This window comes from Adelges cooleyi, unplaced genomic scaffold (assembly GCF_023614345.1).
Source record: "Adelges cooleyi isolate 19-005CV unplaced genomic scaffold, UGA_ACOO_1.1 ACOO_flye_CR_arks_rails_tigmint_CR_PRNA_3, whole genome shotgun sequence".
Classification (NCBI taxonomy): Eukaryota; Metazoa; Arthropoda; class Insecta; order Hemiptera; family Adelgidae; genus Adelges; species Adelges cooleyi.
Window position 1 is genome coordinate 488162 of NW_026095970.1, and position 13016 is coordinate 501177.

Below are 13016 nucleotides of genomic sequence, written 5' to 3' on the forward strand. Positions count from 1 at the left end.
CTATCTGTAGTATTACACATTTTATAGGTTATGTAACATTTTTTTCTTATCACGCGTTATCATTTTTTGGAAGAACTACCCCCAACTCGTTTAGTGTGATAACTGATAATCGTATTAACAATATAACTGCCTTATCAATTTCATTAAAGTTGATAATAAAGATACTGATAACTGCTTTTAATGACAAAAAGTAAAAACATTTAACTTGAAAATCGTTGTACCTTGTGTAACTTGTAAGGTGTAATATTATAATTTATATTTCCAAAAATGGGTAAACCTCAGTACCAAAAATTTCGTAAAGAGTGGCTATTAAAAAAAGAATTTAAAGATTGGTTGCTAGAAATTGAAGGCGATTCAACACAGGCAAAATGTAGATTTTGTAAGTCAACATTAAATGCTAAAAAATTCGATCTTGAACAACATATGAACAGTAAGAAACACAAAACTGCATGTTCGTCCTTTTCTTCAAGTAGAAGTCTTACTAACTTTTTAAAACCAAATTTGTCCTTGAGTACGTCTAGTGCTGAAGGAAGCTTGAGTCTTTTTATTGCAGCTCATTGCTCGATTCTTCCTATTGATCACCTAGGTGAGCTTTGTAAAACTTATTTTAAAGGATCTGAAGCAGCTGTTGACCTAAAATTACATAGGACTAAAACAACTAATATCATTAATAACGTTTTGGCACCACATTTTACCGATGATCTTATTTCTAGTATTGGTGATAGCCCTTATAGTATATTAATTGATGAATCGACTGATATAAGTGTTATAAAATTTTTGGGTATATCAATTATATATTTCAATAAATCTTTGGGGAATATAGTTTCAACCTATTTGGCGTTAGCTGAATTAGAAACCTGTGATGCACAATCAATAGTTGATGCTATAAAAAAGACATTGAGTGCCAAAGGCTTAAATATTAAAAATATGGTTGGTATAGGCACTGATAACGCCTCTGTAATGGTTGGTATAAATAGGGGAGTCTACCAAAAATTAAAAGAAGAAATTCCTACATTAGTTCTTGTACCATGTGTGTGTCATTCTTTGCAATTGGCTGTTACGGCTGCAGCGGATGAAACACTACCACGACACATTGAATTTTTAATAAGAGAAACCTATAATTGGTTTTCTCATTCAACAATTCGACAGAGCCAATATAAATTACTTTATAAAACTATAAACGATGGCCACAATCCTTTAAAGATTGTTAAATCTTGTGGTACTAGATGGCTTTCGATTGAGTCTGCCATTTCCAGAATATTAGACCAGTGGCTAGAATTAAAAACTCTTTTTAGTATAGCTAGGTTAAGTGAAAAATGTTATACAGCTGAGCTATTGTATAACATTTATAACGATGACCAAAATCTAGCATATTTGAAATTTTTAAAACCAATCCTTCAGGAAGTTCAAGCTGTTAATAAAGCTTTCGAGAGCAATTCCGCAAATCCCTATAAATTATTATCAGATTTGTCAAATTTAGTTCGGTCCATTGCAAAAAAAATAATTGTTCCAAATTATAAAGAGTGTCCTTTAACCACAGACTTAGAAAAACATTTACATCCCAAGCCATATTTAGGCTATTCGTTTGAAAAAACTATTGAAGAAATTAAAATTAAACCAGAAGATGAAACTGTTTTAAGAAACAGATGTATTCAATTTTTGGTAAAACTTCTAAAACAATTCCAACAAAGACTTCCTAAAAACATGCAAATTCTAGAACAAATATCCATATTTTCTATAGAAAACACCCAAAGAAATAGTAAAGACTCTTTAATACCCCTGATGCAATTAATGAAGTTAGATGATGAAACCATTGATAAGATAAATGTTCAATGGCTTAATTTATTAAACATTAACTGGATAGAAAAAAAAGATACAATTAAATTTTGGCATGAAGTATTTATGTACAAAGATTCGTCAGGTTTAAACCCATTTAAGGAATTAAGTTTATTTGCCATTAAGTTTTTAGTATTTCCTTGGTCTAACGCTGAAGTAGAACGATTGTTCAGCCAAATGAATCTTATTAAGACAAAATTAAGAAATAGAATGGGACAAAAGTTACTTGATTCTATTCTCACTATCCGAGCTAGTCTTAAAAGAAACAATAAGTGTTGTTCAAATTATCAACTTCCACCAGCAGTATTAAAAACAATTGGTACACAAGCTACATATATTGAGCCGGCTACACCATCATGTTCATTTAATTCAAATGATGATTATGAAGATGAGAATATTGATAACCCAGACCCATTATCTGAATTTTAATATATATTTCTTTTTTTTTCAAAAGTTTTGTAGGTATTTATTATGTTTAACAGCATACAAATACATGTTTTTTGTTAATGAGATTAGGTACTCCCTAATTTTTTTGTTATAAAGTTGTTTTTTAATTCTATTTCTTAATTTTAAGTTTTGACCTACTGGTTTCATTTTTTATAATATTTTAAAAGAAATTGACTAAAATATTGGTTTTGACATTTTTATTTGTTAAGATCTTGGTATTAAAAAAAAATTGGGAAAAGTTACTCCCTAAATTTTAGTTATAAAGTTGTTTTTTTTATTGAAAATAACAATTGAATTATAATTTATAGTCAGATTATACATACATTAATCCCATGTTTGTAAATCTCATTTACTATTATTATTAATATAATAAATTGTTATTTAATTTTAAGTTATGATCTTATTGGTATCATTTTTTTTTTAAAGTCATTGACTGTAATATTGGTTTTGACATTTTTATTTGTTAAGAACTTGGTTTTAAAAAGGAATTTAATAATTATTTTGACCATTAAATCATTATTTTAGTCTAAAAAAATAAAAATGATTTCTATTCATAGCATGTTTATTTATTTTATAGCCCCAATTTGAATTTTGAGGATTATAATTTACAGTATACATGTTTTTATTAACTAACATTAGTACTTTTGGTATTCAATTTAATGATTTGATGTAACTTGAATATAAAAAACTAAAATTCTGGAGGGAACTCAAAAGATGATAACTATGATTTATGATAAAACCAGACACCGGACACTGATAAAAATTAACACGGTGAAGATACTTATCACATCAAAACACGACAGCCATAGTCTTAGAGCGTCGCAGTGTGACAATTTTCGTAAAAAATAGAATATAATTTTTATACGAAAGTCAAAACAATAATTGATTTAATGACTAGAAAAATTGCTTAAGAGGTTTTAAAATGTATTAGCAATTGAAACGTTTAAGTTATATCTAGTTTAAATAAATATATTTTATAAAATACAAACCGTAATATGAATATTCTAAACTGATAGTACTAAATAGATAAGACAAGGTAAGGGTACGGTCATTGTATGGTCTTTCAACATGGCCGTCACGTTTTTGTTTACTTTAAAAGTGACCCTTCTACTTTTATCTATTATGTGATATAACCTAGCAATTTTTAATGGTTATAGCATATTTTTTCAGTAGAAACGGCTTATTTATTGTAAACACAGCTGGCAACACTGCCAACTACCAGTGGCCTTAGCTGGTGTATAAAGTAAAAAAAAATGGTTAAATATTCTTTAAGATACGACTTAACGCGGGTAACAAGTAAAATGCAATTATTTTCGGGCAAGGTAATTTATCTATAATAAACGTTAGACATTCCATCGCATTATTTCAATTTTTTTATTTCTAGATCCAAATGCATCGTCCACGTCTATGACGACTTCGTCGGTCGATTTCTAATACTAGAAAACAAGAATCGGCATTATGTGGTGCGTAAAATGATTGTAATATTGTGTTAATTGTTGTTCATATGCTTAGCCAAGTGCTATTTTTCATTTCAACACAAAACCGATTGTCTATCGGCCGTTTAACGCACAACTTGATCCATCTTAATAATATTTTTCAAATTTGTTTTCAAAAAGCTGTTTAATTTCTTTTACAGTATTCAATTAGGCGTTGCAAACAATTATTTTTTGTAAGAGTCTACAAATTTACTGATAGAAATCTTAACACTTAAAGCGTATGTAATTTTGGAATGTTAATTTATGTTTAGTCTAATCTACTGCATCAACCATAATGTTATATTTGTTTCGGTAACATAATTATTAACATTACGATAATGATAAATGTACATATTATAGCGCCATTCTGTAGAGTAGGTGGTCCATCATGTATGGTAAACTTGACATATGATATTTTTGTGATTTTCAGTCTAAAGCATTGTCAATTTATTTTTAATTGATTTAAGTTTAGGATAATATAGTAACAAATATGGACGAATCCCCATGCATCTCTGCGTGTTTCATACATACCTAATAACTGATATTAGCTAGATTTTTGACATTTGTTTGCTTTAAGCTTATTCTAAGTTAGACAATATGTTGATGACTCGGAAAACTATAAAAAAAATTATCAGCATGACTGGAAATGAAACACTTGTATCTTGCCTGCTGGGCAATTAATCTACCACAGACTTTTCGACACTATCTTCTTATCTTTGATATTTTATAGCTTTGTAGTTACTAAGTTTGTTAGTAGTTAACCCAATTACAGATAAACAACTATAATATGTCTTACACCTTTATATTGCATGTTACTCTAAAGTTTACCTAGAAGTTATAAACCATATTGTTGAATATGTACAAACTTCATTAGAAATGCCAAGAAGCCACCATTTTTTATTAAAATCAACTCGAGCAATTGTTGTATGATATTATGAGTGATAATAATGTGCCTATAACATGTAATAATTTGATACCTACTTCACATTACTTGAAATTTATAGAAGTTTTATTAAATCATTATAAATAATAAAATTATTATACAACCATATATAAACTTTGAATTTTTGTAATGTTACAGATCAAAATCACATTCAATATACATTATAATTTGATTTAACGGATGCGACTGTAAATTAGTAATAATTTTGTGGACGAGAACAAACACAAAAATCATCATGGTTAGTATTTATTGTTGAAAGTTAACTAATTTAGATCCCTATATAACCTTTGATCTAGAAAACGATTTTGCAGAAAGTTTAAGTCAAACCATTAAAATAAATGTTCAATTAGATAATAATAGGACTAATTTAAACTAACCCTTAACTACTTACAATATTGAAAACCCATAATATAACAGTAATTTAATAATATCCCAGTATTGTAGTTGGAGATTTCTAACATTAAATTCAATTGTTTTTTTTGAAAACAATATTTGTTTATATAATGGTTCTTGGTGATTTAAAATGCTTATTGATGTACAATAATATCAATATTTAGAAATGGTTGTGGTTTTTCAGTGGCGGTCTCTAGGTTCTATGTTGTTGGCAAAAAAATATTATCAAAATATGATAATGACCATTAGCATTACTAACCTTCCTCACAAGACCACCTGCCCCTGATTTTCTTTTTTTAATTATTATTTACACGGTTATGGATTGATGTTTACTATGTTTATTAAGATGTATGATCATTTACCAAGACTTATTGGCGGTCAATCTATGTTTTAACAATTTACAACTTTCTTTCGACATACGATAGAAAAATTGAAATTTGACATCATATCTTGCATTAACTCATTAGCGGCAATAAAAATACAACAGCTTACATTATTCAGTATGTATGGATGTACCCAATATCTCCTTTTATTTTTGCGGTTTGATAATACCAGTATAATGCAATGGTATCATCATCTTCAGAGGATGACTTGTTTGCAACTGAGCCATTCTAGTTGCCGAAACATTGCCTATAGTGTGCAGAACTCATAAAGACAAATCGTACGATTTTTTTGCTAAGCAACTATTTTTTTAAATTGCGTTGAAGTCATGTTGCGTTGCGTTACCCTAGTGGGAGGAAAGCATAAGTCCTATTCATAGCTGTATTATTATTGCCATAATAATAATCATGACATTTAATAAATTAAAACATGTTAGAAATTTGTTATATAGATTCAATATTCAAATGGACAGGTTTCAATTGTGGCTGACAGTTAAAACACTTTAATAAATATACTATAATTGGTCATGGTTATAACCGCCTACCCATTATTTATTGTTCAAAACTTTTTTATGTATACCTACTATTGTTATAATATATTTTATTAATACCTGTTCATAATACCCGTCATTTATAAATATTATTGTTTTTGTTTCTTTTTTTGTAGATTGGTGGAAATGTCGAAGAAAAATGTAATAAGAAGAAAGAATTATTAAAAACAATAATTAAAATAGTACAGGACCATAGTACAACACACTGTTGGTACGATACATTTCTAGGAGTTTTCTTATTTTATTAATTATTATTTTTGATATTTTAGACTTTTAAATGTATTCAATATTAATTTTTTTTTTTTAAATGCTTATTTTGTCTGCAGTGTTCGACGAAGGCGATATTACAAGCTTAAAAAGATCTGCGTTGTATTTAAAAAGTGGAAAACATTTCGTTGTTAGTACAACTCTCGATCAACTTCCCCTTACTCATCCCGTACATATTACTAACCCAACACGAAACACAATTGTTTATGGACGTAGGAGTTGATGAAAGGATAAAAAATCTGATGGGTAAAATAAATCTGTTTGACTTTATACTTTCAATGATTTTATAACATTGCTAGAACAGTTTCTACTGCTTGTATTTTGTCACTCTTTCTAACAAAATTTGTTAAAAATCTAAGTCAAATATAAACCGTTCATTGATTTGTTGTTTTATATTTTTTTAATTACTATCTTCGTACAATTTATTTTTACTTATTACTTAACTGTAAACTAATTAATTAAAATAAACTTAGTTCAGCTGTTATATAGTCTTAATTGTCCCTATTATTTATACTTCAAAAGTTAAGTATTGTATTCAATGATTTTAAGAAAAGGTTTTATGTAGTGTAAAGAATCTTATTTTGATTGATTTTTTACAGGGAAAGTGGAGAGGAAGAAATATTAGAAATGGAAGAAAAAGACATTGGTTAAATGGTGTGCATAATAATAATGGTGTTTTGAAGATTTCTACCGAAAACTCGACTGCTTGATGCTAAGTCATCCCAGAAGAGTGAAATCTCAAAGCAGATTTAGTTGCAGTATCATTCAGGATGTGGATTAAGCTTTACCTGGCACATCTACCTCAAGCAGTTCCGTGATTGTTCAGTAATTTCAACTCACTAAATGTTTAAACTAACTTTAGGTATTTTATTGTTATGGAAATACCTCAAATAGCAATAAACTTGTATAAGTAAAAGGGTGGTTTTTATTTTAACTAGGAGGGGTGTGCAAACAAAGGAAGTGAATTGATTTGTTGACATTAATTCGAAATCTTGTTGAAAATGTCTATATTTGAGTACAATGAATAAACCGAATAATTTGGTTATCCATAGATAATTTATTGTACATGATTAATGAAAAATTCAGGAATTTACAAAAAAATAACAGAATAATTAAAAAAATGTAATTAATAGTTGTATGCATGGTAATTCGTGATGTTTTGCCAAATTAATTGAATACATTTCATTCTTGTTTTTATTGATGTCTAAGCGATAACCTATTATCACTTAGACATATATTAGTTGTGTTCTTATCAGATATATTATTATTATTCCGATATTCATTTTATACATGTCTATATAAGAAAAAAGGTTTATCCAGTTTTTTAATAATAACAATCAGAAAACAGTTTGAATCAGTACCTAACAAATAAGCATAAGCGAGGAGCTTCTTAGCTGTTCCCAATTCTATAAATAGTACAAACTTGATACGCCTACTCCAAATAGTAGTTTCTATTTTGAATTTAATTTAATTGTGTATATTATGGATAGGTAATTAAAAAATGGGAATTATTTTACTCAGCCCTGGTGAACTAAATGTCGAGTAACGCCGGGTCGGGACAGCTTATTAGGTTATAATAAAAAGTTATTCGACAATATTTGATTAGATCAGGTTAAGTTTAAATTTGGCATACTTACATTATTAAGAATATTATAAAATGTTGGGGAAGAAAAAATCTTTCCACTTTAACAAATATGGTTATACTTTTCAAGTTTATTATTCCATCCTAATCTTATGTATAATAATTATCAATTTTTTTAAACAAATGTATAGAAATAGGAGACATTGCCCTTCTTAAATAGCAATAACTATTTCCTGTTTACTATTTGTTTTACCATAAACAAATTTTAGCAAATTGTGTGATTTTCTAGTTGCCTCATTCCAAATTTAAAGATGAGCTACTGACAAGACCAAGAAATGTATCTATGAGCCCCATGAGTTCTTACGTGGTGCCATGTGGATCGACAGTAGAGGTAGCAAATAAAATCAAAAGATCTGAAAAGAAAAAATCCACCAGGAAGAAAAATGAAGATAAAGATGATAATAAGCCTGTATTGAACGATTCTCTAATGTGAGTTGACGGTTAATATGTTATGAATACTACTAATTCAACATTTATTATACTTAAAATATACAACAAACATTTTTTATTTTAGCAAATACTTTATATTAGACTGACCTACACTTAACATTTAATCTAGGAGATAATTTGGTTGTTTGATATAGTGATACACATACTACTACTTACTAAAGTAAGTTGATTTTTAATTGTTATTGTTATTTCTTTTAATGAATACACATACATTTATTGTTGATTAACACAACTCTTCTTTTACCAAATTTCTTAAGTAAACTGCAATTTTTTTAATAAACTTAAAAGTTTAAAAAATATATATATATATAATTATTATAATATTATTATTGAGTTACTCTTATATTATTTTTATTTAAATACTAATTGGTATTTCAAAAGTCAATATTATAGTTAAGAAATTAAATATTTTAATTAAGTAATTATTTTCAGATATATCCGTGTCAATGGTTGTTGACACTGTACAGTCACGGCAGCGAAACGGTCATGACACCCCTGAAGATGGACTCTGCAAAGAGTCCGAAACGTCGGTCAACAACCATTGACACGGATATATCTGAAAATTATACACGTGATATATCAACCCGTGAAAGTTTTAACAGATTCATAAAGTAATTATTATTTTTGTTGTAGGTTCTTAATGTATGCAACATTGAAGGATATTACTACGGCCGTTACAAAGGATGGAATACTCATTACTCGTTAGGACAAATGGATCAATTTAACACGCATTGCATTGAAATCTAAACCACCAGAACCAGATCTTGATAACGACGGTGACGATTCTTTACAAAAGTGAAATAAATTGAACAGTTTTATTATTTTATGCGAAAATTAAAAATAACGTGTAATACTTGGTATCGCAAGTTGTCCCCAAATATGTATGTGGTCCCTCAAATCTGTTGTGTTTATCTGTACTAGTTTATGGATATGCTAAAAGAATTATTTTCTTATGAACAATGACAGGAGGGGTTTATGACCTTGTTTGATATGTCGACTAATTTTAAGGTAAAATATGATAAGTTTTTCTAGTTATAATACTTTTAATGTTGTTTTTCTCCGAATTTGGCGAAAGTTTGATAAAACATGACTTTTGTAGAAGTTATTTTCTGGCGTTTATCTATTGGACTGATTTCAATTTTTCTTTTTCTTATGTCAATCTTACTATTATTTTCTATGGGGTCTAAAAGGCCGATATTTTATTTAGAAATCAAAAAATTAGTTAGATTTATTAGAAAAAAATAAAAAGTCGGCCTTTTAGCCCTCATGGAAAATTTGTAAATCACTAAATATCTCATAGGGTTTAATAAGAATTTTTTTTTGTTTTTTCATAATTTGCTTTACAATGTGATATCAATTTTTCACATTTTTTAGGGGGTTTTTACCCCCTTCCAACTTAGTTTATTTAAAAGTTAGGATGGGAGGGGCAGTGTAGTTGGAAAGAGCGCGCAGATAAAAAAAATACTACACTCCACCTTTTCTCCTGCGCTAAACTTGAAACTTCAATAATTTCAAAAATAGTTGTCCAAAACTCGTTATCAACCTGTCAATATTTTTAGTACATTATGCTCAACTTAAAAAGTTAATAAAATATGTACGTTACTATTTAAGTTTCAAAAGTCGCTATCAAAAAAACTAAGTTGGGAGGGAGGTAATAACAAAAAAAAAAAACAGTAAGGTTTAAGAAAATAGAAATATCATTGAAATAAAAAAAATAAAATATTTTTTTTATTATGCTTAATCTTAAGTAGCGGGTTTTTCAATAGGATATTAATAAAAGTGTTAAAGCATTTTATAGTCAGTAACTCAAGTATGTGTATACTACTTGTAGTTACATAGTTCAGATGGCGAACCACACAACTACGATGCACCACGAGTAATTTTTTCTGTTAATTTAGTCATTTTAATATCATCATTGTTATTAGATCCAAACTTAGCTATTTGTAAGCTCTAGAATAAATGCACATATTAATCTGAAAATCAATTTTTAAAATGTAGGCTACGTATAATAAAAAGTTCAATGCCATATTATTACTATAGCACCATATCATATGTGATGGTTTTTTCTGCCTCAGAGATAAAGCTATGTTCTTTCAAAAGCATTTTTTCTACTAACGGGTTGGGAGTAAGACCTTAGACCATAATATTATGTATTTTAATCGAAAATAGAACAACTTGGCATTCTGTCCATGGATGTGCGTGTGTGTGTATATATGTATTTGTTTATTCGTATGCGATTATGCAGATTTGAATTTTTCGCAGTATGTTTGTTCGGTTGACTAGATAACCTTATTGAAATTTGGTGGTATTTGGGTTTCATTTTTACTGGAATATTTTTTTCCTGCAGTAAATAAAACGTAAGCACCTGAAATTTACAATGTTTATGTTGTTGGCGGAACTAGACAATGTTAAGTCCACCCTTTAGCTCAATAATTGTGAATGTTATGACTATTTTTGCTGTTGTCATTTAAACTTACCTTAATCTTTTAGACCTTGATAAGAGATTTTTAGTTTTTACTTTTGTGATAACACAAATATGTCGACAAGTTTATGATAATAATGATGACGTTTTTTTTTCTATTTTAGCACTAGAAATGGATTCGGCTCAACGTCAAGTGGTGATTTTTGGCTAAAATCAACAAACATCAAAAAGATTACACCATGGTCAAAGCGCGCATTATGGTGGTGGATCGCAGGTGAAAGTAGAGCAGGAAACGCAAAAGAGAACTGGCGAAGAAAAACGCCGCAGTGAAATAAACCGAACAAACAGTCGACAGCTGTTGCAACCAAATAATTCTCTCACCTAATAACAATACATTTTAATATCGTACTCGCTTGAAAAAAAATTATACTGCACAAGTGTGTTTCTAGATATTTCGCAGGCCTTTGATAGGGTATGGTTTGACGGCCTCCTATATAAATTTAAAAACAATTTGCATCCCACTTATTACCTGTTTTTCAAATCTTATTTAACAGATCGTTTTTTCCAAATCCGTCATGGTTCTTCAGTATCTGATATAGCCTCTATAAAAGCGGGAGTTCCACAAGGAGGTATTCTATCTCCAGTCCTATTCAATATCTATACCTCAGACCAACCCACAACTCCTAACACAATTGTTGCAGATTATGCTGATGACAAAGCCATTTTGTCCTGTTACTCTGACCCACAAATTGCATCCGTCAATTTGCAAAATCATCTTCATTTAATGGAAGACTGGTACACAAAATGGCGTTTTAAAATTAATCAATCAAAATCAGTTCATACTATTTTTACTCTAAGACTTCTCCCTTGTCCTGGTGTCTCCCTATACGGAGTACAAATCTCCTCCTCTTCCTCTGTCAAGTATCTCGGTCTCACACTAGATAAACGACTCACATGGGCTCAGCACATTAAAATTAAACGTTTGTCTCTAAATAGCCGTCCGCGGTTACTCAAATCATTAATAAACATTAGTAAACAATAAATTAATAATCATTAGTAAACAATAAATTTACAGATATTAATACAAAACTTCTTATTTATAAAACCCATATGGACTTATGGCCTTCAGCTATGATGGGGCAATGCTAAAAAATCCAATACCAATAAAATTCAATGCTTTCAAAATAATGTCTTAAGAAAATTAATCAATGCACCTCCTTATATCTCTAATTATACACTCCATAACGACCTTAACTTAAAAACAGTCCTTGAAGAAGCTATCTCCTACTATAAAAGATTCCACATTAAACTACTCTCCCACTCTAATCCCCTTATAAAAAACCTCTCAACCTTGTCCATACCTGGAGACCCACCCAGACCTTTAAAACGTAAGTGGTGCCGTGATCTTCTATCTAATAATATCAATTAATATTAATGCATAATTAGATCAATGTAAATATAAGTTTAAAAATTAAAAAAAAAAAAAAATCATTGGAAGTGTCACTAATGAGTGGTTTCTTCCATCAAAATGTACTCATGTAATTTATCTCTACTTTTATCATATATGCTTATTGTGCTCGTTGTACAGATTGTATATTTCTGTTGTAAAATAAAAAAAAATTTTTTTTTTTATAATTAACCCCCTAGTTTTACATAATTGTCAGAGTGGCTCCGTAATGACAATCGATTTGTTGTTAATACTAATATTATTTATCCATATTAAATAATTTAATTATTTGTTATGTTCTTCTGTAATGTCGGTTCAAGTGTTTTTTTTTTTAATATAAGCGCTTGATTTTACTAAACACGCTATTTAAAAATTTGTATTTTCTGGTTTAATTAAAATTTGCCATTGAATGTATGTACGTCGAACTTATTATTACAATATCAAGTATGATTCCCCCAATATTGCAAAACAAACGTTAACTGCCCCCACCTTCTACAATCCCAGAGTACTTGGGGAAGGAGGTGGGATAAGTCTATAACAAATACTTGAAAAGATAAGTTCATACTTCATATCGACTGCCCCAACGAAAAGGGTCGTATCTCGTTTTTTGCAACTTTTCAGGATGAACCAAACAAACATTCAAATTTAAATTCTTATTCTGTTTTTTAACATATCAGTTTGAAAATTTAGATACATGTTATAGCATGTATCCATGTACTACGGATAACTTATACATCAATGATCATCTATATAAATACAAATA

The 13016-nt window shown here is 29.0% G+C and overlaps 1 long non-coding RNA gene across 1 annotated transcript; it reads left to right on the forward strand.

Annotated features, from left to right (window-relative positions):
- The first annotated feature begins 3493 nt into the window (after positions 1–3493).
- LOC126837822 (uncharacterized) lies at positions 3494–12508 on the forward strand. Its single transcript, XR_007685622.1, has 10 exons — positions 3494–3605; positions 3668–3746; positions 4840–4939; positions 6142–6236; positions 6352–6538; positions 6892–7154; positions 8164–8363; positions 8449–8544; positions 9018–9179; positions 10971–12508. It is a non-coding gene; the product is annotated as an uncharacterized LOC126837822 (long non-coding RNA).
- Positions 12509–13016: the final 508 nt, after the last annotated feature.